Source organism: Chrysochloris asiatica, unplaced genomic scaffold (genome assembly GCF_000296735.1).
Source record: "Chrysochloris asiatica unplaced genomic scaffold, ChrAsi1.0 scaffold00006, whole genome shotgun sequence".
In the NCBI taxonomy this organism is placed as follows: domain Eukaryota; kingdom Metazoa; phylum Chordata; class Mammalia; order Afrosoricida; family Chrysochloridae; genus Chrysochloris; species Chrysochloris asiatica.
In genome coordinates, this window is record NW_006408524.1 from 10,105,719 (window position 1) to 10,121,128 (window position 15,410).

At 39.3% G+C, this 15,410-nt stretch overlaps 1 protein-coding gene across 1 annotated transcript in view; it reads left to right on the forward strand.

The window, feature by feature from the left end:
* Positions 1-15,410, forward strand: part of VPS41 (vacuolar protein sorting 41 homolog (S. cerevisiae)) — a 259,706-nt gene that overhangs the window by 23,921 nt on the left and 220,375 nt on the right. The gene's annotated exons all lie outside the window — the stretch shown is intronic.

Sequence of the window (15,410 nt, forward strand, 5' to 3'; positions counted from 1 at the left end):
TGTTTGGTAAGATGGAGGGTAAGAGAAAAAGAGTGAGACTCCCAGCGAGATGTATTGTCCAGGTGGCAGCATCAGTGGGCTCAAGTGTGGCAACAATAGTGAGGTTGTCCCAGGATCGGGCAATGTTTCATTCTGCGGTGCATATGGTCTCTATGAGTTGGCACCGACTCGATTGCGCCTAACAACAACAAATGTGTTCATTTGTGTGTGTGCTTATCTCTGTATTATTATATCACATGTGCACATATTATTACATCACGTGTTCGCCACCACAATTAAGATATGGAAATGTTCCATTTCAAGGATTCCTTTTGCTACCCCATTGTAGCCACAGTCGGCCCCTCCCTAATCTCTGCTCTTTCTCTACAATTTTGGAATTTAGTCATCGCAAGAATTTTATATAAAGGACCCATACATACAGCGTCTAATGAGGTTGATTGTTTTTCCAGATTGCCAATCTGTCTTTTAATTGGGCCAATCACATTTAAGATCATTATTAAATGTTAGTTCTTAAGTTTGCCGTTTAAAAAGAAAAAAGGAGATTTGGGTGAACGTTTACAGACTAGATTGATTTTCCACTCAACAATTCATACAAATTTTGCTTTGTGACTTGGATTGCAATCCTCACAGTGTAACAGCACCCTCTGTACTTCTTCCCTGTGTTGTTTATATTAGTGTGTCATTCCTATCCCTTCCTACCTTCTGAGCTGTTGTTGTTGCTGTTAACTGCCAGTGAGTTAATTCCGACTCTTAGTGACCCTGTATAGGATTCCCAAGGAGCAGCTGGAGACTTTGAACCACTATCTTTGCAGTTCCAACCGACTTGCAGTCCAGAGCTTGCTTCTCCTATAGCGCCACACCAGGATGCCACCTTCTGAGCTTCCTACCTGGCCACATGCTGTCCTTTTGATCTCCTATTTTGGCTTTAATTAATGCATCCCTCCATGGTGTTATTGTTGTCTTCATCTTTATAAGCTAGTCTGTCTTTTGGCTTACAGTTGAACCATGGTGGTGAGTTCAGGAACCATCGTCTCAGGATTCCACCAGATTCTGTTGGACCAGTGATCCTGGTCTTTGTTTTTTTCACATATATTTTTGTTGTTAAGTGTCATAGAGTCGATTCCAACCCATAGTGACCCTGCATAGGGTTTCCGAGGAGAAGCTGCTGAGCTTGATCTGGCAGCCTTGCAGTTCAAATGGCTTTGCAGTCTGGCGCATTAACCCACAGCACCACACACACACACACACACACATATATATATATATATATAAAGTTTTATTGTGAATTATGTGATAGTTTACATGAGAGAGCATTAGCTTTACATTCAATCCTATCCTATATCGTTTCATTACCATGGTTAGAATCCTCTCCATGTATCATCAACCAACCAAAGGGTATATCTTGCAAGCCTGCCCCCCGGTCGTCAGCACACAGCCCCTATCCCTCTCTGGGTCTAAAGTCCCTAGCCGCTCCATCTCTCCATGTCATCGTCTCTGCCTCCATTTCTGGCATCACTGCTTCTCTGGGTAGGGTCCCACTCTCCGCTCTTCTCCCTTGATGGCCCAGGGACCTCTGCTCCTAGACTGCAAAGTCAGTCACTCCCCTCCTTTTGCTACAAAATGTCTACCTGTACATTTCCAACCTTCACAGTCAGTTCTGATAACAATAATTCACTATTGTATCACTAGAGACCTATCTGTGTCTCCTTTCATCAGTCCCGCCCAGACAGATTGGATACTACTCAGTGGACATTCTACCTTCCTCCGTGTCCTCTGGATCTAGGCTCCCTCTTGAAAACTTGTAAACCAGTTACTTCTTGCCTTTGTAGCCCCCCATTTTGGGTAGCCAATGTCCAAGCTGCCCATCCCTCTCTACCCTGTGTATTGAGGGGGTGGGAATGATCCTTGCTGTAAAGATTTGTTCCCTCTTTTGAGCTACTGCATCCATAGGTGTAGGTCATCAAATTGTATCAGATTACTCTTTTTTTCCTCTTCTTTCTTCTTCTAGTTAAGCTCTCATCTTCCAGCCATTGAAGTTAGGTCAAGTGGGTATTAGCTGCAAGTGTGGGTGTACTTATGCATATGCCCTCTCTTCTTATGAGCTGGATGCTTCACTGTCCACTCTAGTCCTTTAGTCCTCTGTCTAGTCACTGACTCTGGGCCTAAGAGTCCCCAGGTCTTGCCACACTGCTGGCCAACCAGGTGTCCACCCGGGCTCACAGGAGTCTATTGAACATTGTAGGGCTTCACTCAGAGCTTCATTGCTGTTTTTCCCTCACTTCTCCTTATCGGTGACGTAGGTGTTCAGCAATCAGAGCACATGTCTGCTCTTGTATTCCCATTGAGTCTTGGTCTTGGAAGGGGGTTTGTCCTGAGGGAACCCTGACCACTTGCCTTGATGTCTTAAAAAAAAAAAAAAATTATTGAGTCATATTTCTCTGCCTGGCCTCTTATTGTGGTCCCTTTCAGAAAGGTTAGCAGTGATGTTCTTTAGTCTCAGAGACCTGGAGGCTGAGGTTCATGTGGTCCTTTGGACTAATTATTTCCTTTCATTTGTTTTTATCACATTTCTTTGCTTCCAATGGGGAGAGATAATTAGTTGCCCATTAGATGGTTTCTCATAAGTTTCTGTGACCCTAGTTACTCACCAGAGTAGGTTATAGAGCATTTTCTGCGCTCACTATTATGCCTGTTGATCTTAGTGTCCTCAGGCCCAGTGACTCGTTTCCTCAGTGTTGGATTTTGTCTAAGAAGTTTTCATAACTTTGTCCTCATGAGCTCTGCTATACTCATGGATATATTTGCTGCACATATAAATGCATACATAGAAATATCCTCTGTCAAACTGATACATATACATACATACATATCCGTGGGTGCAGTCCCATGTACCAGAGATGAAAACACATGACAATATCACCTGGAAATCAACGCAGATATAGACTGAAACTTGTTATTGTTGTTGAGTGCCATTGAGTCAGTTCCAACCCATAGTGACCCTGTATAGGGTTTCCAAGGAGCAGTTGGTAAGCTTGAACCACTGGCTTTGTGGTTCAAACTGAGTTTGCAGTCCAGTGCATTAACCCACAGTGCCACACCATCACTCCAAGACTGAAACTAGGGAACCAGAAATGTCATTTGTAAATGATGACAACTGTAAAGCAAAAATAGAGAAGAAATAATGTAGTTTTTTGTTGTTGTTAAGTGCTGTTGAGTCAGTTTATGACTTATAATGATCCTGGTATGGTGCTGTAGAATAAGCATTAGACTGCTAACCACAAGGTCCGTGGTTCAAGCCCACCAGTTGTTCCTCGGAAACCCTGTAAAGGGTTGCTTTGAGTCAGAATCGACTTGATGGCACTTAACAACAACAACAACAGTGACCCTTTTATAGGGTTTCTGAGGAGTGGCTAGTGGGCTTGAACTATCAGCCTGGTAGTTCGCAGTCTAGTTTTTATCCTACAGTACCACACCAGTACTCCAATGTAGTTATAGAACTTGCAAATGAAGTCTGCTGCTTTGGGGGTTTTGTTTGCGTGTATCTTTTGTTTTTTTCTTCTTGCTTCTCTTTTCTTCCTTTGCTTTGAATTACTTGAACATTTTATAGAATTCCATCTTGATTTATTTGTGGTGTTTTTGAGTATATCACTTTGGATAGATGTTTTAGTGGTTGTGCTAGGTAGTAAATATAGATTTAGAACTTAGTTTTGATGTTTTACCATTTCTCATTAAGCCTGAGGTCCCTTTACCCTGCTCACTTTTTAAGTACAATTGTCTTAAGTTTTTAAAGACCCTGGTGATACTTTAGGATCAAGCACTGTATTGCTAAACGCAAGGTTGGCAGTTCAAACCCACCAGCCATCCTATTGGAGAAAGATGAGGTTTTCTGCTCATGTAAAGATTTACAGCGTTGCTGTGAGTTGGACTGGACTCTGGCGATTGGTGGGTCTTAAGTGTTTACTCTCCTGTATTGAATGTCATCTTGGTTGATGTAATAAATTTGGTTTTATCTGTCAAATATGACTTAAGAAACTCATGAAGAGAAGGATAACCTTCTTAAATTTACTCCTCTGTTTACCCACTACTGCTTCTTGCCTTTTGAATGTCTAAGTCTCCTTCTGTTCCTATTTCCTCTCTGTCTAGAGAACTTCCTTTAGTCATTCTTTAAGGGTTGGTTTGCAAGAGACAAATTTTCTCTCTTTTTCATCTGAGGATGTTATTATTTCCCTTTCATTTCTAAAGGCTATTTTCACCAAATACAGCATTGTGGTTGACAGTTGATTTCAGCGTTTGAGAAATAAAGGCCACTTCCTTCTGGCCTTCATAGTTTCAAGTGAGAAATCTGTTGTCATTTGTATTGCTCTTCTGTAAGTGGCTTCGTCCTGTTTTCTTTTCAGTTATTTTTCTTTGCCTTTGGTTCTTAGAAGCTTAATTATGATGTCTTCTTAAGTTTTATCCTGTTTGGGGTTCCTTAGATTCTTGAATCTGTAGCTGTGTATCCATCATCAAATATAGAAGGTTTCGGCCATTATTTCTTCAAATACATTTCACATACAGTTTTCTCTCTTTTCTTGTATGTCTTTGACAGTATGAATGCTAACCCTTTTGTTGTTCTACACAGGTCCTTGAAGCACTATAATTCCCCCCTCCCCCAAAGTCTCTGTATGGATTCCTGGTGTGACGCTGTCAGATCAACACTGGAATGTGAACCACAAGGTTAGCAGTTCAAAAACATCAGCTGCTCCTTGAAAACCCTATATAGGGTTGTGATGAGTTGGAATCGACTCCTCAGCACTTAACAACAACAACAAAGTCTCTGTATGGAGTTCCTGGTGTGGCATTGTAGGATAAGCACTGGACCCCAGTTTGTTTTGAACTTCAAGGTCAGCAGTTCAAACTCACCAACTGACCCTTGGAAACCCTATACAGGGTTGCTATGAGTTGAAATGGACTCAATGGCACTTAACAACAATAATAACAACGGTCTTTGTATGATAAACACTAGACTGCAAACAACATGGTTGGTAGTTCAAGCCTACCAGCTGCTTTGTGGGAGAAAGATGAGACTTTCTGTTTCTTCAAAGACGTACTGCCTGGGAAATGCTGTACAGGGCCGCTATGAGTTGGAACTGACTCCATAGCATTTAACAACAACAACAACAAGTCTGTTTCCTTTGTCTTGTTCAGACTGAGCAAATTCTTTTGATCTCCCACCAAATTTACTTGATTCCATCCTCTGTTGAGCTAGCTTCTATTGACTATTGAGTTCACCTAGCAAGTTACTTATTTTGTTTATTTTTCAGTTCTGTGCCTTCCATACGTGTGTATGTATATACCTTTATATACCTGTGGAGCCCTGGTGAGGCTGTGGGTTACATGTTGGTCTGCTAACCTGAAGGCTGGGGCTTTAAACCAAGCTGTTCTCTGGGAAAAGAGAAGGCTGTCTGCTCCTGTAAAGATATATCATCTTGGAAATCTTATACAGAGTGGCTTTGAATCAGAGTCTACCCAGTGGCAGTGGAAAGTAATCATACATGCAGATATGGAGTCCTGGTGTGGCACTGTAGGATAAGCCCTCAACCTCAAGGACAGTTTATACCGCGGCTGGTGCTTCAAACTCACCAGCTACTCCTCAGAAACGCTATATGGGGATGCTATGAGTTGGAACCAACTCAATGGCATTATATGTATGTGTATATATATATATATGTGTGTGTGTGTGTATGTATATATGTGTGTGTGTATATATATGGACATATGTATGTTTGTGTGTATGTATATGTATGGACTCTTAGCATGACACTTTAGGATAAGCACTTGACTACTAACCACAGGGTTGGTGCTTGAAACCCACTAGCTTCTCCTCAGAAACCCTATATACAGGGAGGCTATGAGCCCTACTTTTATACTACAGTGCCATACCAAACTGCTTGCTTTGAGTAAATTTTTGATGTATTATTTATTTAGAAATATATTCCACTTTTTCCCAAAAGAGTTGGTTGTGTTGTGCATATACTACAAAAGAGTTTGCTGTTGTTAAGTCATTAGGTTGGTTCTGAATCATAGCGACACTGTAGGATTTTGAGGGAGTGGCTGGTATATTTGAACTGCCAACCTTGTGGGTCAAACCGACCTTGCAGTCCAGTGATTTATCTTACAGCACCATACCAGGACTCTATGGTGATGGTGGTTAATGTGCCACAGCACATTAGAGTTGCTTCCAACTCATGGCAACACTGCATAGGGTTTCCAAGACTGTAAATCTTTATGGGGGCAGAAAGCCACATCTTTCTCCCATGGAACAGTTGGTAGTTTTGAACTGCTGACCTTGAGGTTAGCAGCCTGACTTGTAACCACTGTGCTACCAGAGCTTCTTGTTGTCAAGTAGTTGTTGTTAAGTGCCGTAGAGTCAATTCTGACCCATAGCAAGCCTGTATAGGGTTTCCAAGGACCTACTGGTGAGCTTGAACTGCCGACCTTGTGATTCAAAGGACTTTGTAGTCTGGTGCATTAACCCACAGCGCCACACCAGGACTGCTTCTTAGGAGCATCAAATTGTTCACCTAACCTTCCTAGATTGAACTTGAACAGCAAAGCGAAGAATAAGAAAAGAAAAACTTAGGCTAAAGAGGGCCAGCAAGGAAAGGGAAGAGCACCAAATGGAAACAGGCACATGTTTTGTTCTGCTCTGTAGTGGCTGTGAGTTCAGTGACCTTTTGTGAGGCTTAGCGAATAGGATTGAAGAGCTAAACTAAGGCTTATTCTGCATAGAGTGTGTGTACTCCTCTGTAGTGAAGATGGTGTGCACATTCCATTAACTGCTCATTAGTGTGGCTTTATCTTTATAATTTCCTTATTACCAATATTAATAAACATGCAGATATTCATTCACATCTGATGTAGTTTTTCCAAATACCATAGTTAGTAGGCCTTGAATATGTTAAATACATTCATTTGCATGAAACCAGTGGACTGGTAAATAGCTGAATCTACTTAACACAAACCTATGTGGAGTCCTGGTGTGCCTCTGTGGGTTAATGTATCAGACTGCCAAGTCTTTTGAACTGCAAGGTTGGTGGTTCAAGCTCACCAGAGCTCCTTGGAAACCCTGTACAGGTTCACAATGGCACTTAACAACGTATGTAATTTATGCTGAAGGAGAAATTAATTTTAGAATAAAATACATCTTCTAGGTGCACTGGCCACAAAGAAATTTTTTTTTAATGAAAACCAGTCATTTTGAGAAATCCAGGATAGCTTTTCAAATCAGAAAATGCATCACCCCAAAATAATTTATTTATCTTACCTGATGGGTAGAACATTGTGAATCATTTATTGAGACTTAAATTGAATCCTTTACATGTATTAATTTTAATAAACAAGTTTATGGCAACTGGTAACTAAAATGGCAATGTACCCTGTTATGAGATTGATTGCTGAGAGAATGGGGCATAGGGTGATAATGTTATATCCTTCCAAATAGCAACTCACCCTTGGATTAAAAACTAGCTTTTTCATTTAATGAGCTATTAATATTAACAGGTTCTGCTGATTATTGCACCATTCAGGGATGAATAAACATTCCCTGTGAAGCATATATTATAAAAATTATATGCTTGGAAACTTAGCAGAAACTTTCTGGATGCAAGTTTCTGTCATATGCTGGAAAAGATGACTATGACATGTATATCTTTGGACAGATTTTAAAGTTTCAGTACCTAGGAGAAAAAATTATTTTAGGCATCCCAAGATTGATTGATTGATTATTTTATTCATTCAACAAATACTCACTGAACACTATTGCATGTTAGGCAGTGTTGTGGATGCTGAGCTATACCAGTGTTTGATGAAGGAGGTAGACAATAAATAAAAGCACCTACATATCAGGTGACAATAAATGTCATGGGGAAAAGTGACATTGGGAAAGGAGTAAATTGAGTGTCCTGAGGAGTTGCTATTTTATCCTGGGTAGTTACATTCAATGTCTGAAGAGGCATTTGAGTAAATAGCTTGGGAAAAGTCTTCTTGCTGGTGGGATATTGCTAAGTTTATTCAAGGATGTTAATGTGGCTGGAGAAGAGTGAAGGAAGGAGTGAGTCTTAGGAAGTGATATTGGAGAGGTAATGGTGACCAATCTCTAGGGCCTTGTAGGTCAATGTATGGACTTTGGTTCTTGTTGTTAGTTAAATGGGAAATAATTGGAAGTTCTTGGTTGTAGTAATATCTGCATGCTGTTTGAAAAAGTCTGTAGGGGGAAATCTAAGGCACTTTCATTAGATTAGGGATCCTGTCACCAACAGCGACCCAAGAATTTGGACTAGAGCTGTTAGTGAGTGAATAAATGAAATGATTTTGATTAAACCTCACAACAGTTATGACATTGTGTCCTGATTTTGGAGCTGGTTAAGCCACACTTTTGAGAGATCCTTTTATACAGATAATAACTAGCATAGCCCAGGGCTGTCCTTGGCCTCCTGACTCAGCTGGGCAATGTTTTATCCCACAGCTGCATCAGCAAAGGGCTCACAATGTAATTTAGGAACAAGCATGTGAGAAACATCTTTTAGTTTGTGTTCGGCTCAGGGCATCCAACTCCATGGTCCACCATTGTGCTTGTTTCCTCTGATCCTTATATTATTCTCAATTAATAGGCAGATGTCAATATCCTAAACCTTGAAACCTATGGATATGCTGCAAGGGGAATTAAGATTCGTTGCAAGAGGAATTGATACTACTAATCAGCTTATTTTGAGACAGGGACATTAGCCGTGTGGGTCCTGTGTTATCACAAGGGTGTTTAAAAGTGCAGGATGTGGACATAAGAAAAGGTCAGCCCTTGTTGGCTTTGCAGATGGAGGAAGGGACCCACAGTTAAGCAATTTACGTAGCCTTTAGTAGGATAAGGTAAGGAAACAAGAGTCCCCCAGAGAGCCTCCAAAATGAACACAGCCCTGAAGACTCCATAATTTTAGCCCAGCATGAACCATGCTAGACTATAACATAATAAATTGGTGTTGTTTAAACCACTAAGTTTGTGGCAATTTGGTATAGAAATAATAGCATGCCAAATACAGTAAGTGATCTTGTCTCTTGGGCACATGTATTAGATTTTCTCAGGGCTTTGTGGATAAAATGTGTTCAGTAAGGGAAAACATTCAGACAGTAGTTATATTAAAACTGCTCATACTGTCTGGTACTATATAAAAATACTTGAGGATCTCTTTTTGCTAATTGTTCAAGGATGTTACTTAAATGTTAATTTTATTTGAAGGGTAGTTTCCACCCTTGTCATAGCTTTAAAGCATTCCTTTCTCTCAAATTCAAGAAATGTTGTAACAAATCGAAATATCACATGAACATAGATTTCTTTTTATCTTTGAGCTGTTTCAGATTTTAGTTCAACTGTTTTTTAAATATAGAGATCCGCAGGCATTCATGGTATCGCTTTTCTTTGCTCTAAAGTCTCGTTGCATTTTCCCTCAGTGAATTAAGTAAATCTCTCAGAATAATAACAGAAATGCAGTGGGGAAACTTTGATAAAGCGTCATAGGCTGTCATCATTCCTATCACTAGTGACTGGCCATTTTATGGATGTTTTGCCAGTGATGGGCTACTCTTGGTTTCTTTACAAGGGTCCAGTAGAGACTATTGGCTTCATAGTAGGAGACTCTAGCATTTCTTTTTACTTTCCTAATAACAAGATTCACATTTCAATCTGTTAGCTTTGTTTTTTTTTTTTTAATCAGTGGAGGCTTGCTTCATGCTGTGATGCTGAACAGGTTTTCAGCAGAGCTTCCGGGAAAAGGGCCTGGTGTTGTAATTGATTCTGTGGTAGTGGGTTTGGCTGAGTTTTGATTACTTAGTTAACCTCACTTTACCACAGCTTCATTCTATGTCAAATGTGGTAACGTATAGTACTTATTTCATAAGATGTGACTAAGATCACAGTTGATCTAAATAAAAATCCTAGAGTACCTTCTTAAACATTTTTAAATACAGAGATTCACTAAAGTCCTAGATACATTATTTCATCTTTTCCTAATTTTGGGAAATGTACTGCCATTTTTATTAATTTTTAAATTATTTTTCTATTCTTATTTTTATTTTTTCTTTCTTGCAGAGATTCCTGTTATTGGACTTTATACTCTTACTTCTCATTTTGTTGTTGTTGTTTGTTGTTGTTGTTGTTAAGTGCTGTTGAGTCGATTCCAACCCATAGCAACTCTGTATAGGGTTTCCAAGGAGCAGCTGATGAGCTTGAACCGCCAACCTTGCAATGTTGTTAAATCCTGTCAAACCTGTTCCACAAATCCTTCAATTGTGCTTGGTTCCTGTTTTTTCCTACTACTTTGTGAAACGATCCTCAATCTCTTCTTTGTAGTCATTCTAGTCTTTCTCCCACAAATTGTGTTATGTGTTTCAGCAACCCTGTTTTCACACAGAATATTTGCTTTTGCCTATTCTTTATGCTTTCTTTTTCCTGCTTCATATTGATAATTTATTTCCTTGCTTCCTTAACTACGTTCATTGCTAAATTTTTGTGTAGTCTTTTCCAGGAAGTCGGCTTCAGATGGTAATTACTGTCCAGTTTGTTTAAGTCCTTTTGAGATAGTTGTACTCCTCTTGAAGTTAGCATGTGGCCTTGTGTTCATTTCCTATAGAAGTATCAGCATCTGGATTAGGGTAAGCCTCTCTGCTCAGTGTATCAGTCTCACTGAGGTTAAGGGAAGAAGAGATGCCCTGGGCAATGCAGCTATTCAGTTAGACCCAGCAATTCTTCTGTTGAAGCAGCTCTGGGAGGTTGATGTTGTGGGAGGGCGTCAGAAGCCCTAGCAAGTTCTCTGCCTTGACTGGTACTGTGCTTCCTTTTTTTCCTCTGATCATAGCATCTTCTAATAAGATCACATCAACAGTAATCTTATCATTTTTCTTGTCTCTGAGGTGGTCTGTTGTTGTTGCTCTGTGCCGTTGAGTTGGTTCCAACTCATAGCAGCCCTGTATAGGGTTTCCAGGAGTTGCTGGTGGGTTTGAGCTGTGTAGAACTTGTAAATCATGTTTGAAAAAGAAACAAATAGTGGTGATACTTGGCACCCAAAGGTTGTTCCATTTTGATGGTGGAAAGCTTCTCGTATTTCATAGTATTATGTTGGGTTTTTATTTCAAATGGTCATTCTTGTGTCTTCAGAGAGGAAGCCTCTTTTCATTTATTGAAAGCTTTTTTTTTTTTAATCAGAAATATGTTGAATTTTATAAATGCTGTTACAGTATCTTTCAAGAAGGCTCATTGGTTTTTCTCTTTGACCTACCAAATGATGAGTATTAGATTTCTTAATACTTAATCCTTTCATTCCTCTACTGTATGATCATAAAGTTTCTTTATATTAATATATAACTGATTTGATTTCCAGAATTCTTATTTAGAATTATACATTTATAATTTTTATATGAGATTAAACAAAATTACTTGCTCTTCTTTGATGTGCTCTTTGGAAATTTTGATCTCTTTAGGAGGGTGTGCTACTTACTACCTTTTCAAAAGAATTGGAAATTTAAAAATATTTCTCTCTTAAGGGACTGTTTAATTTTAGGAATGATCTGTTTGAAGGTTTTAATGAAATTCTCCATTTAAAATGTCTGGAGCAAGTACCTTTCTGCAGGGTATAAGTAGGTCTTTGTTTTTATTTTGTCAGTTTAATCTGTGCTTATTTTAGGTTATTTGTCTTTTTAAAGTACTGGCATCTAGACTTCTAACTTAACAGTATTTTAGAATAGTCACTGCCTTCCCTGTTTGGTACCTCCACCCCCACACCCCCCTTCCTTTCCTCTCTGCATCTGTAAAATACAACAGTTATGTATCTCTGGAATTCCATTTTGCTGATATTCTATGAACAGGGTTTTTCTGTGCAGAAATCTAAATGAGAATGTCTTAGAAAAGCTTCTTATTAAACTCAGTTTACTGTTACTGGGCACTTTTGTTTTCACTGGTCTTTAATAGGTACCCACAGTTTTGTTAGGTGAAGTTCACAACAATGGAAAGGCATAAACCCTGCTTCTCAGGATCTTGTGATCACCAAGTGATATTGGAAAGAAGGAAAAGAGGGTTATATTGGCTTTAGTGGCGGAAATTGTCCATCTGAATGGCATATCTTAAAGATTGGTAAGGTTAGTCCATATGGCTGGAAGGAAATGAAAAGCTTATTTGCTTTTCTCATTTTCCCCCTCCTCTGTATATTCTTATCGCTTTGCCAATATAAAAGAAATGATGGAAGTTGATCCTGTTTATGGTATGTGGCTTAGGTCATGGAGAACTTCACCTTATTTTGTTTTTCCTCTTTGAATTGAACATGAAATTCTGATACCGCGGGGCAAAGGAGAGACCAGGGTTTATGAAGACTACATATCTTGTGAATCTTAAGTGAAGCTTTTCAATTATTAGAGATTCAAAGTTTTCTCATTTTTTTTCTGGTCAGAGTTGTTAGTGTAGGAAAGCAGCTTTGAAAGATACCAATCTTAGTTCAGTAGATACAGAGTTTTGAGGAGGATGCTGAACAATGGGCTATAAAAAGCGGCATTTAATTTTACAGTAAATACAATGCATATTTAGTTTTAGAAAGTTTTGAAAATATCAGGGGTAGCACTATGAAGAAACCATTACCATTGCGTTGATTCCAACACATAGTGAGCTCATAGGGTTTCTAAGGTTGTGACTCTTTACAGGAGCAGAAAGCCTCGACCTTGCAATTAGCAGTCCAATGCTTATCCTGCAGCGCCACACCAGGGCTCATTTACTGTAGTCTTTAGAGGTCACAGTAACCCTATGATAGGAATCTTACGTTGACTTCCATTCTTCAGATGAAGAAACTGAAGCTTAGAGAGTTGCTACTATTTTGACACATATTATTTCTAATCCCCCAACATTTGTTGAACATGCTCTTATTGTCAAGTGCCAGTCAGTTTGGACTCAAAGCAACCCAGTATAGGGTTTCCGAGGCTGTAAATCTTTGTGGGAGCCAAAAGCCTCATCATATGTATATACATTTCTTAAAGAAAATTTGAATCTTGCAAACTATGTCTTTTAACCTGTTTTCTTCTCATCTAATGTGATACTGGAGTCTTGGTGTGGTGCTGTAAATATATGCACAAGACTGCTAACCACAAGGTCAACAGTTCAAACCCACCAGCCCGCTCCTCTGAAACCTTACAGAGGGTAGCTATGAATTGGAACCAATTCCAGTGACACTTAAAAAAATCAGGCGTTGTTAGAGCATTTTCTTTTTAGCCTTTGAAGACAGATTTTAATGTTTGTATACTATTTTATCTTGCAAAATGTACTTAATCCAAAATTTCTCAGCCTTAGCACTATTGACATTTTGGTCTGGATAATTCTTTGTATTGGGGAACAGTCTTATGCATTGTAGGATGTTGAGCAGCATTCTTTTTTCTTGTACTATTTCATGTCAGTAGCATCCAACTTCCCCACCTCAGCAGCCAAAAAAACCCAACCCTGTAGACTTTGACAATGAATGCTCCTTTAGGGACAAATTCACCCCTTCTTGTGAACAACTGATTTAACCATATGTACTTTTTGTTGGTAAGTGCCATTGCGTCAGTTCCTACTCATAGCAACCCTGATAAGTTGAGTCTACAAGGAGCAGCTGGTGGGGTTGAGCTACTAATCTTGCAGTTATACTGTGCTTATCCTACAGTCTACTTTTGAAAATAATATGTGAATATGGTAAACTCCTGGTGAATTTCCTGTCTGTATGGAAAAGCAGACCTATGCCATTTAGGTTGCATGTGTGCCACTGTGGGTTAATGCGCTGGACTGTAAAGTTGGTTTTAACTGCAAGGTCGGCGATTCAAGCTTAGCAGCTGTTCCTCAGAAACCCTATACAGTGTTGCTATGGGTCGGAATCAACTCAACGGCACTTAAAAACCAACAAAATTTCAGCAGCTGTTTTTTGTTAATATATAATTTCAGTAATGCCAATTTTACTCAAGTTTTACATTGAACATTATGTGCATTCACATAGAATGCAATTTGCATCTCCATCAGCAGTCTGATGGGGAGGCATTGTGGGAGCTCTGACCACAATTTGTTTGTTGGACATGCATTCCATTATCTCTGTCACTTTCCTAAAAAGTTTGGTCATTGAGGCAGTTATAATACCTTGTGTTGTTAATGGAAACCAGAAGTAACTCTTTCAGCTTATTTATGTAGCTTTTGTGATAGGTTTTGACAACTTTAATAGGCTATATAATGCCACGTCTGTTTTTTGTTTCTTTTACCACATAGTCATCCTTTTGTATAAATAAAATGATCCTTCTATAATAAAACTCTTACATGCAGTAATTCATAATTGCAGTTGCCCTTTAAATGAAGTAATAGTCATGTGAAGAGGAAAGAGCTAAAACTGTTCATACATGAGTAGTTTTGATCTCTGAGTTTCTTGTTCATAGAGTAAAGCTATGCTTAGGAATCCTGGTGTGGCACTGTGAGTTAATGCGCTGGACTACAAAATTGGTTTGAACCACAAGGTTCAAGCTCACCAGCTACTCCTCAGATATCCTATACAGGGTTGCTCTGGGTGGAAACTGACTCGATGGAACGTAACAACAACAATGGCAACATACTTAGGTAGGAGTCAGATATAATATAATGTAATTCTTATTTTTAGCTTTTCATAAAAATGCTTTTATTCTTATTTTGTCTTCAGTGTATATCTTCCAAATATGCAGGTGGCATTGCAATTTGTGGGCAGAGAAACTGAGTTAGCAGGTTGCTTTGAACTGTAAGGTCGGCGATTCAGACTCACTAGTCACTACTCCTTGGAAACCCTATACTGGGATGCTGTGTGTTGGAATGGCCTCACTGGCACTTAACAACATACTTCCTCAGGGTCATGCAACTGAGTTAGAAATAGTAGAAAGTTTATTTAGGTGGGATTCTCAAGCTTCCTGTTGAGTGATTTTTTTTTTTTTTTAAGGTTTTTATTGTGGCTTGCGTGAAAGTTTATAGGGCAGATCATCAGCTTTACATTCAACAAATCGTAAACCTTATTTCATTACAATGATTATAATCCCCTCCATGTACCATCAGTTAACAGGAGTTCTATTCATTCTCTCTCTCTTTTTTAAACACTCACACATGTATCATAATTTACACCAACAAAAGGCACATTCATGCAAGTCTGTCTCCTGGCCACCAGCTCTTAGTTCCTCTCTTCCCATGAATCTAGAGTCCTCAGCTGCTCCTTTGCTCCTTGTCCCCATCTCTGCCTCCATCTCTGGTATCGCTGCTTCTCTGGATAAGGTCTTGCATTCCGTTTGTGCTCTTCTCCCTTGATGGTCCTAGGGTCCTCTGTTTCTGGACTTTAAGATTAACTACTTCCCCATTTTTGTTACAAAAC